The following is a 26,403-nucleotide window of genomic DNA, read 5'->3' as shown; positions in this document are numbered from 1 at the left end:
CTCAAATGGACAGACCGGCGCAAAAAAAAAAAAAAAGAACAATACATGAGCAAAACAAATGAAAACCGAGACGGCGCCAAACTGCTCTCGCCATTACAGCCGAAGCCGAATCGGACGCGCGCACCGTACAATTTGCGGCTCTCCGCGTACGGCCACGCTGCGAATTCCCGCAGCGGGCGGATAATGGCTTCCAATGTGCTGCTACTCACTCCTTGTCCACGAATTGCAGCGGCGGCTCTCTGTTTGCCTTGCTCCCCTCTACCCCACTCCACCGCAAGGGACCACAAGCTCCCCCCTTCCCACCCACTCCGCGCCACACGCCTTCTCGCTTTTTTTTTTTTTTTTTCACGTCGGCTTCTTTCTTCTCTTCACCTCTGGGATAGAGCAAACAATGTTTAGCAATGGTGGCACGTTTGCGGCCTGTTGCCGTTTGCCGTATAATACATCTCAGCTGCAACAACGCTCGTGGTCGCTCTGCGCTCGGGATCTCGTCGCGTTGCCCCGTCTGTGCATGGCGGCAGCCAAGTGGGCGCGCGCATATATGTTGACGCGCCGAAGCGCGCGCGTATTTGCTTGTCATGGTTGGGGCACCATATGGGAGTGGGCTCCCGGCAGTCGAGTGCTTGCTCATAGGTGACGTGACAGGCTTATACCGTGCGCGCAGGGAAATCAAAGAAGCATAGGTTGATGTGGTGTGCATACCCTCGATTATATTTCACCACGCTCGTTCCATGCGATCGTGGCGAAAGTTGTGCGAGTTGCGGTTTTAGCGGGCTATAATGTGGCCGAAGCGTACCAAAAAAAAAAAAAAGGAGGAAAGAAGGAAAGTCGCGACAAGAGGTCAAACTTTCGAAACTTTGTAAGTACTTTTGGCGGCTTTCATCCGAATGTCGGTTCAGAATTGGTTCAAGCAGCGTAGCCTGCACATGTCTCATCCGATGCAGCGGACAGAGCGCCTTCCTCGCTGAACCAGTTTCCACATGCTTTACAGGCACTTCGCACTTCACGCAAGTTTAGCGTATTCGTTTACTTCATTTGTATCAAATTTCTTTTCATTTCCTTTCCTTGCTATGCGAAAAACCAGTGCTAAAGAAGTTAATGCACTTAGAAAAACAAAAACAATAATACAAACCGTGACAATACTATCTCGGGTGCTTCAAGAAGTGTCAGTAGCCCGTAAAAGAATTTATGTGCATGACGCCGTTAGCTGTGGCAAACAGATGAGTGCGGAACGGACGCGACGGCTGACGAATACGTCGTAGTTGATGACGACTTGATGGTGTAATCGTGACTGACCACCGACGACGTCTTCAAAGCCACTTAAGGCGGAAAAGAAGCGAATCTCAACGCAGGCAACAGGGATAAAGATCCTACAAAAAACGGACCAAGAATTTTGACGGCAAGGAACGCCATAGCGGCATTCGACGACCTGCAGCTTCACTTTGCGTAACTCCTGCGTTTCGCCGTGGAGCATGCTGCGAACTGATGTGCAAAAAGGCTTGCTGCAGTCGCACATTCTGTAAGGCTAAGTGTGCAAAGAAAAAATTAGCGACCTATTTCACTGAATCGCTTTTGAAGTGATGTTAAATAAAGGTTTTCTACTGTTGAGCGTGTTTTCTATTGTGAGCGCTGCGGTGTGCGACCTTTACAACAAGGTGACCTGTACAACGAAGTATTTTGGGAGTCCCGAGCACTCGTTATAAAGGCGTTTGACTGTAAATGAAACTTTAGACGAGGGTAATGAAAAAAAAAAAAACACCGAACGCGGCGCCCATGACGTATACGTCATGCTCTCCTCCAGCTCCGGTGTGAGAGAACGCAGGGAAGGACTTTCGCTTGCGGAGGCTAGACGGGGGCAAGTGGAGAGGGTGTCTATGTTGGCGGTGAGGCTCGCCTCCTGAAATCATGGGTTCACGTCACTGGAATATTTCTATATCGGCTATCAATGAACCAATTGCGGTAGAACGCTCCCTAGAGGGCACGTAACAGCTTCGAGCGTATAACGAAAATTTGCCATGTGGCCTGGTGAGGGGCCCTTTAAATAAATCCAGATAAATTGAGAGTGAAGTCCAGCAAAAATATTCCTATGGAGCCTGTCCTTAATGGATTGAGACCAGAAGCCATGTTAAGCTTGAAGAGGCCCTAAGTTCAAACAAAAGCAATCAGTATTAGTGATACGCCATTGTTAGAAAAGTGCCGCTGCCGAAATTTTTTCTAGCTACTGACTATCACTTTTGTGCCCACAGCTATAGGATAGCGAGCTTATTTTCACGCCCAGAGGTGAAAGGAAATGTTGGGTATCCATTAAAAACGCTGCACACACTTTCCACTCTCTCAGCTCACGTGTACTTTCGCACTTCATGAAATACTCGCACTTCATGAAACGCGCTCCAAACGCCCATAGCGAAACGAGTCTGGGCGTCCGACTCAGCTTTCGAAGACAGCTATTTGCTCATTGTTCCTACAGCGCAAAAAAAAAAAAAAGATGAACACAGAGACGACTGGACTGCGCGCTGCTCCTTGATTAATATCAGCGAAAAAAAGGAAATTACGGGGTTTTACATGCCAAAACCACGATTTGATTATGAAGCACGCTGTGCCTGGGGGGCGCCGGAATAATTTGGACCACGTGGAGTTCTTTAACATGCACTCAAACCTAAGCACACGGGTGTTTTCGCCCCCGTCGATATGCAGCCGCCGTGGCCGGGATTCGATCCCGCCACCTCGTGCTTAGCACTCCAACACCACAGCCACTGAGCAACCACGGCGGTTATGGATATCAGTGAATATAAGGACATTGCCAGGACTTCCTTACTCGTCGTTTTTCATGCGTGAAAGATCGAATTCTAGGTTCAGCGAGCAATAGATGTCCTCTTGCTGCACATGGGAACAAACTTTGCAGATATTGCAAGCCATTTGACATCAAACATAGTTAATGCAATTATGGTTGGCATGAATGTTTGTACTGCAAAAGGAACATCAGTGAAGATATTACGTGATTTACTTCAACGCAAGTCCTTATAATGGCAAAATTGTGTCGTTATTCTTTTTAGGGTTTTTATACCGGGGGGAAATAGACGACAAAAAATAATTTCCCCGAAGTTCACAGTTTTCTTTTTCTTTCGCAAGTTCTCGCATCTCTAGTAACGATTAAGGTTTCACACTAAGGCAGTTGAATAATTCCAGCGTATTAAGGAAATGTGTACACAGAATGGTTCGCAAACACATGCCTGTCATTGATGTCAGAGCCTATATGTACAACTATATAGCCTTCTTTGTTAGACAACAATGAAAAGAGGGGTTTCCGTATACGCTTATACTATATCTTCGTGAAGGACTCGGTGGCTGGGGGAATTATGCATGAATTTATTATTCGATCCAACGTGAGCGGTTTCGGAAAGTGAATCCACAGTACAAGAAAAATCTATGGGCTGCTGAGCACGAGGTCGCGGGATCGAATCCCGGCCACGGCGGCCGCATTTCGATGGGGGCGAAATGCGAAAACACCCGTGTACTTAGATTCAGGTGCACCTTAAAGAACCCCAGGTGGTCGAAATTTCCGGAGTCCTCCACTACGGCGTGCCTCATAATCAGAAAGTGGTTTTGGCACGTAAAACCCCATAATTTCTTTTAAAAGAAAACTCTAGTTTGTAATACAACTGCACTGTAAGCCTGCTACACTCAGCGGAGCTCGATGAAAGCTAACACAATTTATCTGTAAAAGAAATCATGGGGTTTTATACGTGCCAAAACCACTTTCTTATTATGAGGCACGCCGTAGTAGGGGACTCCGGAAATTTCAACTACCTGGGGTTCTTTAACGTGCACCTAAATCTAAGTACACGGGTATTTTCGCCCCCATCGAAATGCGGCCGCCGTGGCCGGGATTCGATCCCGCGACCTCGTGCTTAGCAGCCCAACACCACAGCCACTAAGCAACCACGGCGGGTAAATCATCTGCTCAATAAACGACTGAGCAAAAAAAAAAAAAAAGGAATCTGCTCGGAGCACATTAAGAAGAATATAACCAGGCCCCACTGCACTACTGCAGTCAGGAATTAAGCCAGTCGCACTAATTAATGGGCCGTCAACCAATAGTGTGCGCAGGTGTGTGGTGCGTGCGGGGGTGTTGATGTGTGCAGGGCTGCGTCGTGCACGCATGTACAGTCGCGCGCAATATGAGCTGCAACACGGTGCCAGTGTTAAATAGGGCCCCATGACTGCACGGCGATGCCCACATACGAATAATTAGAGAACTAAACACCGTGCCAATTACTGGTATTTATTGCACCAATGTTTCGCACGTCGGCGCCACTGTGCACATCGTGGGGCCCTTTTGTCGCAGTTCATATTGCACGCAACTGCACATATATATGCCAAAGACAACCGCAAATAGTTGACGTTCGAATAGTTTCGCCATACCAGGCAATAAAGCAGTCTGTCTTCACCACTTGCTTCCGAAGTGACTACGCATCCAACCGGGAATTGCGCTATAGGCGCTATCGGAACAGCTCGTGGGTAGAGCGAAGCATACGAGCAGCAGTTTCACTTTACTTAAGGAAATTAATTCTGGGGTTCTGGGCATATACGCCGGGAATTGAAACCCCGACCTCGTGCTGAACAGCGGAGCATCACAGCCACTAAGCAGTCGCGGCGGGACTTACTTTTACGTCATAGAGGGGCTGGACGGAGAGCCGCGCCTCGCGCCCCGTGTGTAATCATGATAAAGTGAACGAATTGCCACTTATTTAGGTCTGCGCGGTAATATTTAAATGCAGAAACCCGAAACTGGCCTTTCCTTACGATTCCCCTGAACTTTACCACACAAACATGCGCCGTAAAGTTTGTAACTAGTTAATATATGCAATTCGTTTAATTATTGAATGGATTGCTTTAGCTTTTTCTTGCAAATGATGCACGCTAGGCTAGATAATTCATCCGTAGTGACAGAATTAGAGTAACTTTTATACATTTTAAAAAAGGTGTTCTAAGGAAAATGAGCCCCACTGTATATAGGTATATCCGTACCGACAAGTACTACACACAGCTTGCTATTCTTTGTGACGGGTTATCTGTTCCGCTGTATCATTAAGTGCCTTGAACTATAAAAGTGAGGAGTCGCAGCTGCCTCATCGTCCGTATACGGGCCTGTGCCGTAAGACAGGACCATGCAGAGCAATAACTGAGCTAAGCTATGCTATAGCCTGGCGCGCTATATAGATTTCGCACGTGGTCGAAATGACGCAGTGACTTCTACTGTGTGCGCACTTCCTTCGAATGTATACGCCAGCGTGATTACACGAGCTCCGGAGCTGACCCCATCGAAGTGTGCGCTGTTCCTTTCCATTAATTACAATTCGTCAGGCTGTGAAACAGGTACGAATTATTCTGTGCTTGAATTAAACGACGTGTTCGAAATTAGTAGGGAAATAATTTTCATTTACCTGGATACGTTATTGGGGTGGTCAGTACTTGCAATCAGCGGCTAGCAATACGCAGACATTGTGAAGCGCCGATACACGTATCGATAGCCGCAATTATTGGCCAGCATTTTCTTTGCACTCAGAGAACCATTCCGTCAATCTTTATTTCCGCATTACCGTTAACCCTGGAATCAATCTACCACCGTACTGAAAACACTGTTGACGGCTCGGAGAGGTGATAGTGTGCAAGGTATCTGCCAGCAAAAGAAGTCATAGAATAAGAGAGAGAGAGAGAGAGAAAGCCGTACGTGCTGGCGCGCCTGCGGGACCACTCACGACTCCATGCAGTTCGAGCAAGTGTCCACTGCGTATGTGCGCGCCGTTTTCACTACCACTACTATTCGATTGATTGATTGATTGATTGATTAATTGATTGATTGATTGATTGATTGATTGATTGATTGATTGATTGATTGATTGATTGATTGATTCTGAGCATAAGCAGCGCGTGATGAAGTCCACCACTCTTCGTGGCGAACAGAGTCGCTGCGGCGTCAGGCGATACCGCGTACCCTGTCAGCGCAGGAGCCCCATTTCTGCCGTGTGCCAGGAACTGGCACGCCCGTACGTGGAAAACCGATCCCCGTCGGAAGAGGCGGGCGTCGAGGTGGTAATGGTTCGCTTTGCTCGTTCGCACCGTCACTGCCGCCATCGTGGCGATTGCTGACCCGCCACCACAGCATAGTGTGCCCCTGGGTCTGTCCGCCTCCAGCACCTTCCCCCCGTCCTTTCCTTCCCCCCTTTCCTCTCACCTCACGGCTGCCCGCTCATCGGGCGTCTCTGGGAAACGGCCTCCCGCACACTGCCTGGCTGATGCGGCAGCAACGAAAGTCCTTCTCTCGTACTGCGAGCGCCCACGGGGTTACGGAAGGGCGGAAACGGTGGCTGCACTCGCGTTCGCTGAAGCGAGCCTTCATTTGTCAGGGTCCTAAATGAGGCGCTGAAAAAAAAGCGTAAGAGGGGCGAGAGAGTAACCGGTGCCGAGGTCTTTTAGGCAACGATATCTGCCATACAAGGGCGGCTGTCGGCGAACGCACAGCTGGATTTACCCGTTTGCTCGGCACATTTGTCATTGTATACACATATGCGCAGCCGCGATACTTGCTGTTGCCACTGCTGTTACATACTTCTGTGAGCTGCTTCTGGATGTCTCTATTCTAGCGGGCTTCGATTGGCTACAAAAGCATCTCACGCTTGGGGGATTAAGAGTATAGAGGTTGTGTTGGCGCCTACTTTAAAAAATTTACACTATGTTCCGAAGGTTTCTAATCGTGATGTCGTGCAACCGGTCCTATCAGTGAAGCATATCAGAAGCATATCAGTGAAGCATATCAGAAAGCATAGAAGGATCACTGAAAGAAGAATGACGCGAGAAAAATATTCTTTAAATAATACCGCGTTAACATCTGACATTGTTGCCGGCACGTTGTTTGTAGCTATACCAAGTACTGCTCTAGGCTCCTATTCTCTAAACGCCTAGCAACTCTAAGTGTGGCTCAAGATATCTGGCCAACGGGGCCACGTTTACAGCTAATTAAAGGGAAACTGTCCAGAATGGGACTTTGGAGGGAACAAAAAAAAATCTCCACAACAAACAAACAAACAAACAAACAAACAAACAAACAAACAAACAAACAAACAAACAATTAAAAAGAGCTTGGAAGAACATGAGAAATAAATCAAAATTCGTTTTTCCCAGGCTGCGCAATAATCTTGACCTAATCAAATTAAATAGAAACCAGGTATATTCGTCGTCATTGTTGTTTCGTCATGGCAGCATGGAAGGAGCACGCACGACAGTCCTAGATTTTATCTTATCAAAAGAAAAGCGACACATTAAATTAGTATTTAGCTTTCGGTGGCCCGCAGATGACTTACAACCGGAAGGCTGCACCACAACTCCGCCGTCCTCCGGAACAATCCGAAAGCAGACACATAAATCTTGGCGCCTGCGCAGTGTAAGTGCGTGCATAGTAGTGGAGTATAGGAGAGGGCATTCTTGCTCTTCGCCTCGCTTACTGTTGCGGCTAATGGCTGCATGTGACCTGTTACTGGACGCTCTTCAAAGCACACCGGGAGCTGCGAACTTTAAACAGCAGGAGGAGCTGCTTTCGTGCGCACGCGCACAGCCTTCGCCAGCCCGGCTTGAAAATTGTGTTGCACCGTTTAGTTAGTGTCCTCCGTTTTCGGGATATATATATAAATCCGGGGGGTAAACAATCGGTTACTATTTTTAATGAGCGAAATCGACGAGAAATCGGGGGTTTTATTGTCTGGCTGCTCAAACTTTGGGATTTTTCTGGTAATATCAGACGTCCTCCTTAAACAAGTGAAATCTCTCACAGGAACACGTAATGGCAAAGGGAGCTGCTCTCAACTCATGCGTCGAACTCATCTCTACAAACCATCGTTGTCATGTATTATTAATACATTTAAAAGAAACTACATGAACAAAAGCAACAAAGGATATGGGTTTGGAGATCCCTTCTTTACATTGTTCTCAGCACTTTTTAGCAAAGGAAAAAAAAAGTACGAAAAGTAGTGCACACGGGCATCCTTTGTAAGACGTGTGATGCTTTTCTTTGTTTTACAAGGCCTTGTTGACATGTATTATCCTATTCGTTGGGAGCATTCCTTTGACTACCCTGGACCTGTCGGGCCTGTTGTCCTTGTCTGTTGTCCTGTTTTAGTGTTTCCCAGTATATACGCTTGCAACAAAATTAATGGGGTGTCAACTAGACGAGTCAGCCACCCTTTTAACGTAGCATACTTGGGCAAATATCGTCTTAGCTTCATATGTATCGTTGGCAAATGGCAATGCAGAGCAACGTCAGCCTTGCGTTAATTCACTTCCTGGCGCATTACCAACGTTTACATCTATGCGACTTGCGGGAAATGCGATACAGTGCGCCGTTGTCGTATTCATGTCAACGCGGCTACTGAAAAGAAGCAACAAACTTTCGTTCACTCAACGCCGGCAGGCGCTAAATATAATATGTTCGCATTTAAACCGGTTTTAAGCTTCAATGTTAAACGAGAACCACGCATATACTAGATTCATGTAATAATATTATGATTTATATTACATATGTTGTGCACTCCCTCACAAAGGGTGGACAACGTTCATTAGTTTTGTAGCACTTGCATTTATTATTATATTTCCGAAATGGCAGACATCGGGGAGAAATCGGGTTTCACCTGATTTTCATAAAATTTGTTCGGGGTGCAAAAATCGGGTATTGTCAGGTTTTACCCCGTAACGAAGGAGCCTACGTATGGTGCATTCGCGTGGTCTAAGCATAAGCGCCTGTTTTAAACATCTTTACTCTAAATCAGATTTATATGACGTTCCTTAAGAAAAAGTTTCACGTGGGCAAACCAGCATCATTCACCTCGGGTGTCTGGCTGTGCGGCGATTCGGCATATACTTTTTTTCTTTGGGTACGTATAATGCCGTCTTCGACAATCTAGTTGAAGACAAAGAAACGAACAAAAACAGAGCAGACGGCTGTTAACTCACCTACAACGAAAGCAGCGGGCACTGACAGCTCCCACCACAATCTTCTAAGCTTCTTTGCGATGCGCCCTACGCCGTCTTCGTTCGCTGCAGTATATTGCTTACTGTGGCGTCCGAAATAAATGTATAGACACCACCACTCTCAGAGTCAGCGTGATGAACAAGACCACACACAAACGGCAAAGCGCGAATGTTGCAAGATAGCGGTTATAGCGCGTCCCACTCCCAACTGCACATTTCTGCAGGCGCTTGAGTTCGCACCCTCGTGGTGGTTGGGGTGGTAGGCGAAGTTTTGTTCTTCTTCGCCGCATGGGTGAGCGTGAAGTTGAGGATAAGGAGGTTGTCTGACGATGACGACACGATAACCACGACGTGGCGACAAGGACCACATGACAACGATGGCGTAAGAAAAAAAGGCGCTGCGGACGGACGGACACGGGAAACCCAGTCACGAGCGCTTAACTGCTGTCGCAGTGGACTATATGAATCGATTGGATACGACCCTGCATATGGGGTGATATATCAGGCGAGGCGTGTTTTCGGGACCGAATATATAAGCTATTTTGGTGAAGCATTTGAGTGCCGCCATCTTGGACTGTTAACGCTGCCATTTTCTGTCTGTAACAACCAAATGCGCGGTGTAACAACCAAATATGCGACTACGCCCTGGCAACTACACTAAATGAGCTAGACCGGAAAGGTGTGAACGTTCTGGCCCTTACTAACAAAACCTTATTTGACCTGTTTGTTTGACTGTATTGAAACTGCTTATGCTTCTAATTGTTCTTGTAATTGTCATTTGTGATCGGACTGCCTGATCGTTTATTTGCTGATATGTTTATATAACTGAATCAAGATAATAAATCGTCGTGTCACTGCTGTTGTACGGGTGGCTAGAGCTTAGTCAAGCTGCACAGATGCAGCTTTTTTCTCTGGAACCCTATTTTCGCAGTAACAATGTATTGTCTGCGGCGAAAATAAAACTTGATTGATTGATTGATTATACAGTAGCTTCATGTGTATGAAAATGGTTGTAGGGATGCGTTCGGTGTGTTTCATGATCATGTTAATTTGAATGTCGCTGCGCACAAAACTCGGAAATTGAATGTGTAACAGCCCAAGATGACGGCTGCCATAAATCAAACATAAAATTGTCTACGCTCGTTTGCGCTCTTGCCTTGTTATGTAGATGGGAGACGACTTATTTATTGAGTTAGTGAGCTTATAAGCAATCCGCTTCCACAATAAAAATAAATGCAGAGGCGGTTATGAAAGCGTAATTTATCGTATTGCTTTAAAGTTGAACGCTGAAACACGCAGATCTTACAGTATTTTGACAACTTGAGGCACGAGACAAGTACGCGGCACGACTGGCGCTGTTAAGGGTGCTATAAATCTGCGCCCGACTATTGCCAAACCAGTACGTTTCTCAACTCCTACTGTTGTCGCCTTCGTTCAGCTGGATTACGTTCTGTTACGTCACTGAGGATTGCCTTGCGAAAGCGGTGATTTGAGGGCCGCCATCACCACAGGCTGTTAGCAAGGATGTTTTCTACTTGTAATGGTCAGTGCGTGGTATTACCGCTAACTTTCAAGCACGAAAAATGGCTGAACAGACGCATTTGGCGGTCCACAAGACGTAAAGGGACACCCAAGAGTACCAATAAAGACCCTTCATCATATTGGTGTGGTGCTGCAATGTCTGCTGTCCGCTCTGTATGCGTCGTGGACCGCAAGACCAACTAGTTCTGGAAATAAGTGAGCTATAGCATCCACTTGCAGAGCAAAGATGTGACTTTACTTTTCAGTTGCTTCCAGATCGCTGTGGCACATTGGGCGATGAACATGCCTATGAAGCTGCCGGGAGTGCTCCCGAAGATTGCATACAGGAACCCACCCCGCTGTGAAGGACAGATGCAACAGCAAAGCTTCGAATGCTCGCGTGTGACGCCAAACGATTCATTAGGAAACACGCCAGGCTTCCGGCGTACCCGTCTGCACCTATTGCATGGACCAATCTCTCGGATTCCTATCCCACCTGGACTATGTATAACCGAAACAACTGTTCTCTGACGATTGTGGCTTGGTGTAACTTTCATAAATAGTGTTTTCGTGCCACAATCGGAATGGCCGGAATACCTTTAACGATTGCGACAGCGAGAAAACGATAAAACATGTTTTTGTTATTGTCCTCGCTACAGCACCCAGGGAGAGTCACTCGCGGCACAGACCGGCCGCTTCCCAAAGGCTCTGTTGAAGTTCCTTCGTTCAAGTGACCTAGCTGAACGACTAAAACAAGCTCTCTTTTTTTTTATATGGCGTGTGTACGCGTGCCTCTCTCTCTCTCTCTCTCTCTCTCTCTCTCTCTCTCTCTCTCTCTCTCTCTCTCTCTCTCTCTGTGCTTTTCATTTTCGTCTGCCTGTCTACCCTTCCATGTGCAGGGTAATAAACTAGATATTTGTCTTCCGGTTAACCTCACTGCCCTTTCTAATTTCATCTCTCTCTCTCTCTCTCTCTCTCTCTCTCTCTAAGAGCAGCAATAAATCAGTTTACATCGTTAGGACGCTCTTTTATTGTCATTCATCTGGCGGAAAAAGATCTTATTACTGAAGAAAATGAATGACGAGCGCTTCCTTCTCTTTAAATTTAACTCCGACACCTCAGCGTCAGTATACGCCATTGAGACGTCAGCGATATTTTTGAGCTGTTCTAGCTCGTTAAAAAAGAGAAGCGAAAAAAGAAGCACGCGTAACTAAAACACGTTATACCCTGTTTTCAGTGTTCGCCTCATTTAGAATGTATTGTAGCCCTTCTTTGCCGATGAACATTAGGTGGATGCGAGTAGACGCTTACTAATGCAACTTAACGTAATATTCCCGTTTCATGTCAATTTAACTTGCTGCCACGTACAGCGCTGAAACCGAGAAAGCGCTAGCTCACAGTCCAAGATAGCGGTACCTATGATACACAAGAAAATTCTAATTCGTGGGGTTTTACGTGATGTGATTATGAAGCCCGTATATTTATAGGGACTACAGATTATTTTTTCCTCGTTAACTTCGTTACGTGCACCTCAATCTAAGTGCAGGAGAGTTCTTGGATTTCGCCCCCATCGATATGCGGCCGGCGCGGCCGGTATCAAACCCGTGATATCGAGCTCAGAGCGCAATGCCAAAGCCACAAGTATACCGCGTACCGCGGCGGGTACCAGTACCATAACTGTATCATCTATATATGGTATAGGCCGTTAAATAAATGTCAGCAGCGCAGAAATATAACAAACTGCGAAATCCTTCGCTAGCATGCAGATCAAGGGTCACATAGCGTGTTTAAGTTTGCTGGTGTTTTGGTGCTGGTGAGTATAAGGCTGGCTGATTAGCCCTCATGCAGTTTAATCGATTAGGGCTTTATTAGTGTTAACTTTTTTTTATCGCGATTACTGGATTGAGATCACATGAGCAAAATCAGGCAAGCATCGGCGCCAATACGTACACACTTCGCTTGCTTTGCATGCAAGAAAGCCAACGATTCATTGAGCTTCTATGCACCGACCAAGACGGCACTTGTGAGTCTCTCTGGACAGGAGCTGTACCATGCGTGCTGCACTTCGAGCCAGCGGAGGCAATATCCAACCCCATGCCAACGCCTTTTCAGTGACTCCACAGAACATATAATGCAGCTGGCTTGACTGCTAACGAGCAAAGGAACTCTCTACTACTAGAGAGGGCCAACAAGCCTCGCTGCCTCAGCATTCGGAGCTTTGCTTGTGTTTGAGTGAGCAGACTTGATATACTCGACAGCTCCCCTCTAGCAAAGCATCGCTGACAGAGCAATTGTGGATTAAAATTGCGCGTCTTATTTTTTTTCTGCAATGTTGACGTACATATATTGCCAGTTTTAGTCATTTCTGTAGCTCATGTGCGCAATTCCGCAAATCCGGTTGATCGATTAGCCATAAGATTAAATATATTTCAGGGTAATTAGGTGAAAGCCGATGTTTAGTCTTAAAACGTTTTATTTTACCGCTGACAGGTGCCGCTCCCAAACAAGCGTGTCGTCGCCTTCCATCTGAGTCTCTCTCTCTCCTTCACGGCGGCCATTTCCGTTTGTCTGCACTGGCCATCGGCCGTATCAGCTAACCGTTGCCGTTCGACGTCCCTGGCATGAGCGTCAACGCTAAGAGCATGTCTGATACGGCTTCGTTTCAGTAAACCGAGATCTCTTCACCAACGTTGCAAGAGCGGATATACGTGAGCGCGCGCTTACAAAGTATAGCTCTCGTCGTGCCTTCTCCTTGTTCACCTGACGGCGCTCGAGTGCATGATGCAGCTGTAGTGCAACTCGACACACCATGGAGCCGCGCGTATCGCCGTTGCTTTGATTGAGCAACGGCACACATCCTTTACTACGGCACATCTGAGATTATACTGCACGCGACAAGGAGTTCCTTGTACGAGGTGGTGTCAAAAAAGTTCGAGACTGGCTCTCTTTTAAAGAAAGTAATTTAGATACGTGCATTCAAACACTCTCACATTCGAAATGGTCCCCTTCCACAGCAGCGCACTGCAGTTCTCCCAGTGTACCTGCCGACCTGCGAATATGTCCTTAGAAATGAAGTTCAGCAGCGTTTTCAATCGGGCTCGTTGGTTGTATCTCGTACAGGGTAACAGTGCATAACCTGACGAAGACGAAGAGAGACACAAAGAAGACGAGCACGGCGCTGTACGTCTTCAACAAAACGTTTATTTTGCCTGCATCGATACTGCTTTTCATATCACTATCGCGCACTGACCGTGGTTTCTAAAAAAGAGCGTACCCGGAAAAGACCTGACGTTATTACAAATCATGGCCAATGCGCGATAGTGATATGAGAAGCAGTAATCAATGTAGTATTTTCTTGTTTTGTTGCGGTGTTCAACACATAATTGCCTGCCGGTAAAATAAATGTGTTGTAGAAAGTACAGCACCATGCGTGTCTTCTCTGTGCCTCTCTTCGTCTTCGTCAGACTCTGCGCTATTACCCTGTACGATGTCCTAGAAGCCTCTTTTACAGCGAAGCTGCTTCCAAAGGATCTATCATCATCAGAATCGGCTCCAGCGTCGTCGTTTTCTGCCACAGCTGCTCGTTCGCGCCCCTCGGCGCTGTACCGCGCGAATGCGCTCGTGCCAGTGTTCCCGCGTTCGTCGTTGTCATCAATTAAGTAATAATTAATTAATTAATTAGAAAGACAAAGACGTAACCAATTTTACAGCGAAGCTGTTAAGGGCTAGTTCCTCCAGGATCGTGTCCGTGTGTAGACACAAAACTCCCGATACGTGGGCCGATCCCGAAGGTAGTGCAATACCGCGCCGAACCGCAGCGGAGGTGAAGCAGGCGTGAAGCACTCCCCATACGCAGGACGATCCCGAAGATAGTGCAATACCGGGCCGAACCGCAGCGGAGGTGAAGCAGGCGTGAAGCACTCCCCATACGTGAGCCGATCCCGAAGATAGTGCAATGCTGGGCCGACCCGCGGCGGAGGTGCGGTTTACCATTAAGGGGCCCACATACACAGCTTCGCTGGTTATTCTTCTTCACAGAGTGGAAGGGCACTGAGATTTTTTTCGGAACTCAAACACCCTTCTGCGACTCCAGCTTGAGTAAAGTAAATGGTCCAAAATAGCCACATCCGAACTGTGCTTTCAATTTTGGCATGAGAGATAAATAAGCGGAAGTGAATTCTTACGAATGATTTGTCTTTCACGTCGAGGGTCATCAAAAGGGACGAAACTTAGATGCATGTATACGACGCTGAGACGAGCAATAGTCGTATAGCAGTGGAAAAGTCCAACGTCTCCACAACCAAAAAAAGAAAAGAAGACTCGACAATGTGCATACTCATCATGTTTTTCTGCATTCACGGTATTGTGCACCGAGTAATCGTACCGAATGGCCAGACCAGGAACATCGAATTTCACTGCTAACTTTTAGAGCGTCCGACGGAGGTCGTTTGGAGAAAACAGTTCCATCTGCAGCGCGCGGGGAGCCGAGTGCTGCGCGACTACAATGAGCCCTGTCAGAGATTACCCCGCCCACGCGATTTTCTCGCTGGAAACCACATGGTACCTACCTATACTCGTAAAATGTGACTCCCGCTTATTTCGCTCTCTTCTCAACATTAAAAACCCAGCTCAAAAGTCGTCATTTTGGCACGATTACCTTAATAGAGCTCGAATTACAGAAGATGATTTGACCAGAAAGAAGACGTCAACGACATATTCGCAATGCGCCAGGAAAGCTGATAGCGTTGTACTGCAGAGCAAGGGGACTAATTCAAATGGTGCAATGTTAATGCGATTAGCATTCTTTGGCAACTTCATCCCGTTTGCGGTGTGTGTGTGTGCGTGTGCGTGTGTGTGTGCGTGCGTGTGTGTGTGCGTGCGTGCGTGCGTGTGTGTGTGCGTGTGTGCGTGCGTGCGTGTGCGTGCGTGTGCGTGTGTGTGTGTGTGCGCGTGCGTGTGTGCGTGCGTGCGTGTGTGTGTGCGTGCGTGCGTGTGTGCGTGCGTGCGTGTGTGTGTGTGTGTGTGTGTGTGTGTGTGTGTGTGTGTGTGTGTGTGTGTGTGTGTGTGTGTGTGTGTGTGTGTGTGTGTGTGTGTGTGTGTGTGTGTGTGTGTGTGTGTGTGTGTGTGTGTGTGTTCGCGCCTAACACCTTTAATGCCAACATTGGTCACTGGGCCGTCCATGGTCTGATAGAACATCGGGTTTCTGTGCTGAGGGAAGCCGGTTCAAAAGCAACCGTCGGACCAACTTGGGTCACCGGGTGTGTGACAATGGCTATGTGCTGCTTTTCATAACAATAATCAATTAGGGTGGGCGAATGCTCAAAGTTTCGAATTCGAATAGAATATTACGCGTCAACTATTCGTATTCGTATTCGAAAACGAATTATTCGGCATTTTTGAACAGTGTGAACTAACCGAATATTTCAGAAACCTGCTGTTAAAAGTCTTTCTAGTGTTCTCTGTCTGCTAAACAAAGTATCGCAAATTACCAGAACTGAAACAAAGGTGAAAGTTTTCGAAGCAATGCAGGAAGAAAACGGGTAAAGCAAGCTTTGCTTTCGGTTTCTCGGCGGAAGCATACATGGCAATCGTGATTCTCGCGAGTGGTCTCCCCTTTAGTGTTTTTTGAAATATGGTCATGTAGCTGTTTTATCTTTTACACCAGTGATGTTTTCCTTGCAAAGCGCCTTTCACATGTGTCTACTGCGCAAAAATCCTTCAGCAGCTCTTTTTTTTTTATGGTTCCACAACGTCTGATCTTTTTTTTCGCCAACACTTTGTCTAACGTTTTTGGAATGCTCAAGACCTTCAACAACTTCATTAGGCAACTAAGCAACTTAGAAACTCAGACAATGCAGCAACTCAGACACACAAGCCCGTCAACATTTTCTTTTCTTTTTCCACAACTTGTGATATTTTTTTTCAACAACCCTTTTTTTTAAAGCTACTGACACAGCAGTAAATCATTCATGGAAAGCTTCTTTTCAACCAGGTTTTAAACATGTTGAGAGGCTATTTGTGCAGTTTTGTTTAAAGACAGGGATTGAAGTTGTGTTTAAAACTGATCCTTGTACCTGATAGCTTTCTGTCCTTCTTGCACTAGTGAGCACAAGCGAGGAACCTAATTATGCTGAAATAAGAATAATTGCTGGCTCTCCCGTAATCTAGAGTAGACGTAAGCATGAAATGGCAACCGGAAACACAGATTGGTGGTAGATGATTATAGCCACAATCATAAAATCGGTGTAATGCATGTTCGCAACGGCACACCCTACCTCAGCACACCGCACCACGCCATACTGTGCACCGGTCCAAATGTACGCCGCCCAGCTAGAAGAAGAAAACCGGCTGAAGGCGGCACGACAGGCAGCGAAAGACGCCAGGGAGACAGAGCGCACTACCCAGCTAGAAGAGGGAAAGTGCCTGAAGGAGGCGCCACGCAGAGTGGCGCCATCTCTCGAGGTGACGCAATACCCGCGCCGTGGAACTCACGGACCGCTGGCGTTCAAAAGAGCGTAGGCAACCCTGTCTCAGCGAAAAAAGATGACAATGAAGTGTATGGTGCCCTGCATCTGCCTTTTGAATGTAGCCTATTGAAAATGACAACTAAAACTTCGGCGTATTAGAAGTTACAGCTTGAGTGATATTGTGAACAAACATGAGGAAGAACTCGCGAGCAATATTTTTTGTTTCTTGTTTGGGCAGTAACTAGCGTACGTAATGCGGTCCTGTAGAAAGGGTTGGGGGCTAGTGACCACATTTCTTTAAGTTTCTGGTTTCTCGGATATCTCGTTTTGTTCTCACAACTTGCCCCGATAATGACTCTGGCTTTTGGCTCAAGGTCGCCGACAACGGCATGCGTCTGCATTTGAATATTCGGTGTTTGATTCGTATTCGGAAAAGTTAATATTTCGTCACCACTAATAATAACACAAAACATAGCACCACGAACTGCGCACCCCTCAGTAGACAGATTACTAGACGGATTAAAGTCGCCAAGCAATTGCAAAAAGTTAATTTGCCGCCAATTTTTTCAATGCACATATAGTATAAAGGACTTTTGCCAGAACAGACCAAGTGTATATATATATATATATATATATATATAGGGGAACAAGTGGTCACACGTACCAGAAAACTTTTTCAAGAAAATAACGAAGTAGATCTACCTGCTGCATCGCGTGTGTAATGTTAGCATAGACGCCATACTGGTCCAAGCGTTCAGAAGCCACCAGAAGACGTCGAATATTGCACCTGCCAGAGCCTGCAGATTTGCCTCAAAGCACAGGGCATTAAAATATTGATTTTAGTGCTTACTTTATCTGGCACTAATCGAACGTTCTCCCACACGCTCAACCATTCTAAGGTTCTATGCGTGCTCAATACAGCAACAACGTTCAAGGGTACGGCCATTGTGAACTCTCTCGCTTTCTCTCTCTCTCTCTCGTCCGTAGCACTAGCACTTGGATTCGTTTCAAACCACGTTGCCGTGGCTCTCACGCACTGTGGGTGGGCACTGCGCCTTCGGCAGCCGTCACAAATGTTTCCGGAGAACAGAGTTAAGAGACAGCGGCGGTTTTGCTCCTTTTGCCAGAAATTGCTCAAGACCTGTCTCCCTTCAGCCGTACGCCATATAGCAGACAGATCGCCAACAGTATATAGGCGGCAGCAGTTCACAGAAAAAAAAGCAACGGCCTCGCGTAATTCCGGGCTAATCAAAGAAAGCCGGCACTGGAAGCGATCTAGTAGCTTCTTGTACTGCCTTATTCCTGTCTTTCTATTTTCTGTTTTTTTTTTCCCCAGTCCGCGCAGTTAGAGTGCGAGCTTTACGCTCGCCGACCTCCGCAAATGCTGCAGTCGCGAGCCACACCGCGGGGCGAAAGGCGATCCGTCAGCGATTCAAGCAAACACAGGCAAGCATGCGCAGGCCATCGTCGGAAGGGGATGAAGCGAAAGAACAAGCAACGGGTGTAGAGCAAAAGATAAACGCGAAAGTGGAAAACGAAACTCAAAACGAGAACGAGCAGAGAATATCCTTGAGAGCAACTCATGCGCGACGGGCGCTGTATAGCTGGCGTTCTTCTCCCCCGCTTCGCGTGGGAATCGCAAAACATTGCTGCCGCCGCTGAGGACCCGCGCCGCGCGGTCAGTCGAAAACGCGCGACGCGGGGGAAGAAGGAGAGAGAGAGTGTGTGTAAGAGAGCCAACGCCACGGAATAAGCAATAAAAAAATAAAAAAATATGAGGGAGTGAAGATCGCGTGGAGTCGGTGACTTTGGGGTAAACAAAACAGAAGTGGCTGATGTCCGCTGTTTGGCTGCCGATCCGCAAGAGCTTCTTTTCCTGCAGAGCGCGTGCGACGTGTATGGAGAGCGAACCAGGGGTTAGCTTCGGAGGGAACAGAGAAGGAGTTCGTGGAGAAGGGAGGGGGGGAGACGCGTTCGTGAGCAGTGAACGACGACCGAACGGCCATACAATGGGCTCTGGAGTGGTCCAGACAAAACGTGCACTTTACTCGAGAGATTGAAAGTTTTTGGAGGCTGCCAGGCCCCTCTCGTACACGAATTTCGTCCGCATCCAAAACACGGACGATGAAGGAGGAGAAAGGAGAAGGATGACGGTGAAGAGGGCAGAATGAAGAAGAGGAGCAAAAAATCGAAAAAAAAAGAAAGAAACTCAGAAACAAGGGGGCGTTCTAGCCTCTCTCAATCCTTCTCTCTAAGCCACGAAGCGCACTTGTTTCTAGAAGAAGCGCGCGTATGCATAGGATACTCGCGTGTTGCACCCATACGTACCTGTCCATTTGGCGCTATCCGCTGCCCTGCATGATGCATGCACGCGGCGGTCCTCTCTGCTCTACAGTCGCGTTGTCGGGGATGGCGTGAGTCAATGAGCGGCAGGCTGCATGAATGAAAATGGCACATCACAGGGTTGGAAAGCATAGGAGGGAGGAAGATGGGGGAGGGGGGGGGGAGGCTATGGCGATCGGCGGAAGCGGAGGCGAACTCGAGCAGGGTGGAGGATCACTCGGACGACGATGCGAAGGAAAGAAGCCCGAACGAAAACGCGTATTTCCTTTCGGGAGCCACGTGATTGGCGCAGATCTACGCTGCCGCCGTTGCGAGCCAGCGGCGGCTCGCACGCATCGACAAAGGGAAACGCGGCGCGGCACAGGGGCACCGGCGTGCGAGCAAGCGAGACCGCCGCGCGAAAGGCGTGAGAACTCCGCACTCAGCCTCCCGCAATGTGCGCCGCAATCTCCGTCTTTCGTTCGCTGCCACTGGCCTCTCTCTTTTCTTTTTTTTTTTCTCTATCACCGTGCTCGAATGGAAAAGCACATGGCTGGCGACGCCATTGCGTCGTTTCCAGTTGGCGTCGTCTGGTCCCCACGGTCTGAGCGCCCACGCTCCCTGCACGTTTAGCTAAAGGAGGGCGACCACCAGTGGGCTTGCAGAATAGCGCGATTTATTTGTCGAAATGCGGTCTCCAGTCTCTTCATTCTTTTTCATTCTCTCTCAATAAGCTCGAGTGTCCGCGCTGACATTCACTGGTCTGGTGCGGCTGCCCTTGCCAATTCTAATCATTATCAGACCCTATTTCTGGTGACTTCGGAATTTGTTTCTCGGTATGTCCTGTGCTCGCTACGGTTCGATTTCATAAACCCCGAATTCTCGCTATTGTTTGTTTGAATATTGCAGCATTAGTTGTCTCCAACCCTTGCTTACGTTTGATTTTTTTCCGCACGACCCTATCTCACTTCCCCTCTGTTCACAATTTACTGCTCGGTGTGCTATCTTTCGAGTTCCTCCTCTGCGATCTAGCCGTTAGTTATTGTTATTTTTTATTATCTATTTAATTTATCGTGTGTTCCCACGTAAGGCTATAATGGCGGCGAGAGCGAAAGCTGTACGGCGGCAGTCCCCCGGAAAAATTAATGCCAACGCTGGCAACCAATCCAATGAACCGGTCCTCTTGGACGCACATTATACGGCGAACAACAGTCCAGTCATACACGCGCCTTCCCTTCTCCGCAATAAACTCCCTTACACACGCACTTACATAGAATCAAGCGGGCATGGACCTACGTACACGGCGGCAAGCATTGCGGCGAGGGCGTGGACGCTATCGGCCCCAAGAGAAACATTTGCGAATGCCGTAGGTGTCGCAGGGACATGCGCCGCGAATTGTGTCCGAGGGTGCTGAGCGTTATCCCCGCCCGTTCCGCCTTTTCTGCGCCTCAGTTGGCGAGGCGAGCTCACGAAATGTAAGAGCGTAAAATCTTCTGACAGAGCCGTCAGCGATGTGGGCCGGCATAACGTAACCATCCATTTCTTATCATCCACCGGTCCTGATCTGCTTATCCTGATAATAACGTAGATGAAGGGCCCCAGAGATCTCTTACGAAAGACTCCCTGAGCTAGTTGTGGAGTGTCGCAGTCACCGCGCATCGCACGTTATCGCGTCACTCCTCGCGTGAGGGGAGTGGGAGCGACAGAATCATTTTTTTTTACTGCGCCATCTTCGAAATCGGCCCACATTTTGACGTATGATGACGTGTTAATTAATTTGGAATGGTTTCTGAGATTTAACATGTCATATCTACGATGCGGCCAGGGAGTTACAACTCCCGGTCCCAACGTGGGAGTAGCCAGCTCTATGGGGCCTTGCGCCCCGTAGCTCGCAGTACTTTCAGTAAAGTTATTCCATCCATCCATCCATCTACGATCCGATTATGAGGCACGCCATTATGGAGTAAAAGCTTCCTGTGGCCTAATGGTTACAATATAAGGCTTCCGTGCTGGATCTCCTTTGTTCGAATTCGGCCGCTGAACTATCTTATTGATTTATTCATTTACAAATCATTCTTTCGCCTATAAGGGCGAAACAGTGAATGTTATTGCAACATGTTAGATTATTATACAAATTAAGGCTCGTAGACTTAACTACAGTATGAATTACAGTAACACCTCTTACTCCAAAAAAGGTCGTCGTCTCTTTCCTGTATATATACATCAACATACCCGATACGGAAAAGTGGTGGTAAGGCTTTGTCTTTAAAGCTGGAATAGAATTTGGAGTCAAATCGGGCAAGGAGGAGTAAAGCAGCCTGTCTTTGGCTATTCCAATTCACTTGGCGAGTAGACAACCGGAGCCCAACACCTAACGTGGCAACAAATTATATATGTAAGCAAAAATTACGGCAGAACCAACGCACTTGTCGGAACCTACGTTAACTGAAGCTTTCTTGAAATGTTTTAATTAAATGATACGCAAAGAGACACATTATGCGTGTAATTCTATTCTAAGTTCCAAATTAAGTACTTGTCTAAATTGTTATTAATGATGTAAACACTACAAATAGTGAAAGAGAAGCCGGCTAGCAATTGCCTCCTAAGGACGACACCGTGCACGCTTACCTACTTGAAGAGCAGAAGAGTGGAGAAAAGGAGGAAAACAAAAGGAAGGAGATAAAGAAAAACAAAGAGAGGAAGCCAGGCCCCAACATATCACACAGTCACACACACAGACAAACGAGCATTACAGACGAGAGTGTGGTCCCGTCGTTGACAAGAATTCCCGCACACTGCAGCTTTGTGGGGCCCATATCGAGTTGAAGCACGACCTTTCGGAAACAAGATATCATCAAAGCCGGTTCGAGCGAGATTAATTTGCTGGAACTTGTTGAAAACAGCGACAACCGCGGAAAGTTGGGCATTCTCACAGCAACGGCTCCAAGTGCTCGAGTGTTTTGCTATGGTTCCCACAAGCCGGACGCGAAGTGCTAGTGCCGGTACACGCATTGTTGTCGGTGAAGGCGGTTTCTGCTATTAACACACCCGATGCGTCACTTGAACAAGAGAAACCTACTAAGGCGACTTAAACTACGGCCGGAGATTGGTGTAGGGTACGATTCCTCGGCGACACATTCATTCAGGTGTGAGCGCCGCAGGTAGTGGCGTATAGGCAGTCGAGCGTCGTCTAATTTGCGTAATGCATCAGTGAAATCAAGGTTGTGCACTGACGCCACCAGACCATCAGCTGCCTCGTTTTCTAAGATACCGACGTGTGATTATATCCACTGAAACATCTCCGTTCTTGCCTCAGGTCTAATTTCAAGGGTCATTTTAAGTACGAAGGCTAATTAGAAAGTATTTCCCCCTATTTTTTTTAGCCAAATTACGTCAGAAAATGCGAAGTCAACATATCCATTCCCCACGGTGGACTTTCTTTGGACCAGCCATGCCTTATCTGCCAGTAGCTCCACAGCAAGACGCTGCTATCAGTTGTTGAAGATGGCGGTTGTGCTTCGCACCTCCACGGCGTACGAGCAACAAAGTGTCATTCGTTTTCTATGGAGCAAGAGATAAACGCACATCGAAATGCACAGGGAAATGCAGCCCACGTATGGGGAAAGGTGCCTCGCTTAGAGAAGTATGAGGTGGTGGCGTTGTGAGTTCGCAAAAGGCCGTGAAGACTTGCATGACAATGAGAGTTCGGGGAGGCCGCGGGCGTCGCTGACTGAAGACAGGGGCACCTCAAGTTGAGTGCTGCGTTGGGAGAAATTTTTGGACCGGTGTGGGGACTATGTCGAAAAATAGATTAAGGTACGTAGAGTAGTTCGTATATTTGTAATTACCTGTATGTGCGTTATTTCGGCTAATAAAGAAATAAGGCCAAGGACTTTTTGATTCGTCCTTGTACTTCATCTAAAAGAGGTGTGTCACCGTTGGCGCTGGACAATCACCCTGTGGAGTCGTTTAGAATAGCAGCCTTTGATAATTTAGGATTTTGGATAACATACTTCAGCGTCATATTAGTGCTTAATAGTTCTGCAAAGGCCGAATAATATGCACAATCAGTATAAGATGATGCATAATCTATTCGAATAGAACGCTGTGCTGTAGGCCCTACGCAATAAAATACAGCGGCTGCACTGCCTTCGTGAACAGAGACGTCTGCGTAAACCTTAGTAAACTTTGTACAGGAGCCTTCTAGAAGAGACGCAGTCAGATGGCGTAGTCCTGAAGGGCATTACGCTGTTTGCTTTCGGACCCCTGTAATAGTTAAGTGAACAAGCAGCCGAGGACGGTTGCTTTCTCGGTCAAGGGCCGCGCATTCTCCGACATTCACAATCTCATGGTAGGCAGACGCCATTTTCTCCATGCGCGACTCCTGTCTGCTGAGCGGTCGCTCAAACAAGCTAGCTGGCGTCGTGCGCCCGACACAGGCAATATATGTGGTGTAAGGCCCTTTGATCAGCTTGTAACCTCAGAAATAGTTGTCTGGCTTCGGCAAGTAAAGCATCTCATTGTGCGGGTCGTGGAAGTCGAGGTGCAACATTTACCAAAGGCGAAGAACAACTTCACGGCAGAACACATCTCACGATGACGGCTGACATTAATTCGTTTAGCGTCGAAGCAGTGCAGCGCCACACCGTATGGCCACCGTCGAAACTCGTCATGCTTGAGGCGTGTATATGGAGCTGGGCTCCTCTCTCGCGCATTCCTCTGGACAGGCTGCACCACCTAGAGGGGGCGCCGCGAAGTCTGCGCGAAGTCCTTTGCGTGGATTTCGTGATCGCGTGGCCTCCGAGGTCACACCGGTGGTGCACCAGTGCGTTTTAGCCGTGTACTAGCTGAAGCATGGCTCCTCTCTCGCGCTTCCCTCTTGACACGCTGCGCCATCTATAGCTGCACCACGCCCGCGAAGCTCGCGCATGGCACGTGTCTGCACTACATATTCAGACAAGATTGCCTTATTATATATGACGCCACTTCGACTCCGCTCAGTACCAGACAAATTTTAAAGGTTTTTTTTTTGTCATTCAAGAGCGGTACTTATGCAGTGGCACATACCTAGAGAGCGAAGTTGCCGTCAAAAAGGTTCATAGAAGAGTGGCACATATCCAGTGACCAAAATTAGCGTCAAATAGGTTCATTGACGAGCGTGTCTTACCCAGTGCCAACTAGTTATTGACCCAAGTTAGTCCAATGGTTGGCTTCGAACACGCTTCCCTCAGCACAGCAACCCAATGCTCTACTCATTAGACCATGGACCCAGTCAAACAATTTCGCTGTAGAGAGTTTAGGCGTAGACAAACAGATAAAGGTACCACAGACTAGGTGGTATGTTTCAAATAACAAACGATGGGGCTCAATCAGGTGAAGTCATGATGACGTCTTGACCATTTATGAGAAAAATTGAGGCTAACGCCCTTTTTTGAGATATCTTTGGAGCGGATGCCTCTGAATTTGGTGCTACTGAGTCGGGATTTCGTCTTAGCTGACGTGACATTATTATATCCCCCAGTGCCGATTCTGGGGCGGAATTCACTAAGGAGAACTTACGAACAAACTTTGGCGTAAGAAAAATTTTACGAAAATCCCGGCACTGCGAAAGTGGATGCACACCGAAGCTGTTCAAAACTACCACAACTGTTAAGGGGGTATGCAATGCTTTATTGCTTTAGAGTAATGGTAGTAATGTAATTTAGAGTAATGGTAGTAATGGTAGTAATGGGAGTAACGGTAATTTTGGCAGCACGTCGCCTCTGGTCATATTGCCGTTCTTTTCGCCCTTTGCCGTTCCTTGTATTCACGCTGCTCCTCGGGAGTCACAAATATATGAGTTGCCTACCCCTAGCGGTGTTGCAACAACAATGAATTCAGTTGCGAGGCTGGTTCTAATATATATGAAAGGCTAGTGACGTCACTCTTCACGTCGAAAGCTGCCATCGCCGCGGCAGCTTGAGCAACAGTAATCTTTACCGGGAAACGTATGCGGGGAGCGCTACGTGCTTGACATTGTTATTAGGAGCCCCTTATCATCAATGATGTGGTTTGGGTGCTTGTTTGGTGCTTGTTCTTTACTGAAACCAATGCTGTGCCGTATGTTGCATGCGTGATACCGAGTATGTATGCACTTTTCGCGTGAATCGCGGAAAATGTTTTTTTATCGCTGAAGTATTTGTGTGTGTGTGCGTGCGTGTACATGACCGGGGTTGTTGGAGAAGTATGGGAGAGGCCTTTGCCCTGCAGTGGGCGTAACCAGGATGATGATGATGATGATGATGATGATGATGATGATGATGCGTGCGTGCGTGTGCGTGTGTGTGTGCGCGCGCGCGTGTGGTTGTGTGTGAGAGAGAGAGGACGGCGCCACGAAATTTCCCGACCAACAGAGGCTAACAGCTTCGCTGTAAAAAAGCGTATTCGCAAGCCTAAAACTGTTCGTAAGATAAGGGTCTTTTGATAGTTTTTATCTTATTGAAGTACCTTGGTACGATCAACAAACTTGCTATGTAATTGCGTTACATAGCAACAAACTTGCGTTCATGTAATGGTAGCACATGCGCGAACTTCAGCGCTTGCATCAATAGTAAACGTAAGTCGATTCACAACACCTAAACTGCCTTCGCAAAAAGAAATTTTTACGATAGAGGGGTAGCAGTCTTACGGACTTATGTGAGCCTGTGCCGCTCGAGCTGATGCGGGTAAGCGTTGGGACGCGCTGTTTCGGCCGATTGGTCAGAGGCACAACTGATAGTCGAAGATGGAGAGGGCTCCATTCTTGTGGCGCGCTCTGATTTTGTCACCTCAAAGTGAATTTAGCAGTGTTAGTGCATAATTCTATAGGGCGTGCGCTGCTGTGGAAGGTAGCAACATTAATGCTGTGCGGCGAACTTTTGCTTAATGGCTGATAGGCTGTTGTGGCTTTGTGCGCGCAATAGCCCGATTTTCCATACTCGTCCTGACACTTCATCGGTTGGTAGCAAATAGAAATGTAATGTCCGCCCCTGACAACCTTCAAGTTTGTTATTGATGTGTTTTGAGCACTGCTATCGGTTTCTTTTTCTAGATT

At 47.5% G+C, this 26,403-nt stretch overlaps 1 protein-coding gene across 1 annotated transcript in view; it reads right to left on the bottom strand.

The window, feature by feature from the left end:
- The window catches only part of LOC142575643 (uncharacterized), a 135,090-nt gene extending 115,654 nt beyond the window's left edge, over positions 1-19,436 (bottom strand). The window contains exon 1 of the mRNA XM_075685179.1: positions 19,338-19,436. The gene's annotated coding sequence lies outside the window, so the exon portion shown is untranslated. The remainder of the gene's footprint in view (positions 1-19,337) is intronic.
- Positions 19,437-26,403: the final 6,967 nt, after the last annotated feature.

This window comes from Dermacentor variabilis, chromosome 1, assembly GCF_050947875.1.
Source record: "Dermacentor variabilis isolate Ectoservices chromosome 1, ASM5094787v1, whole genome shotgun sequence".
Lineage (NCBI taxonomy): Eukaryota > Metazoa > Arthropoda > Arachnida > Ixodida > Ixodidae > Dermacentor > Dermacentor variabilis.
The sequence above is the reverse complement of the archived record's forward strand: the minus strand, read 5'-3'. Positions and strand labels throughout refer to the sequence as shown.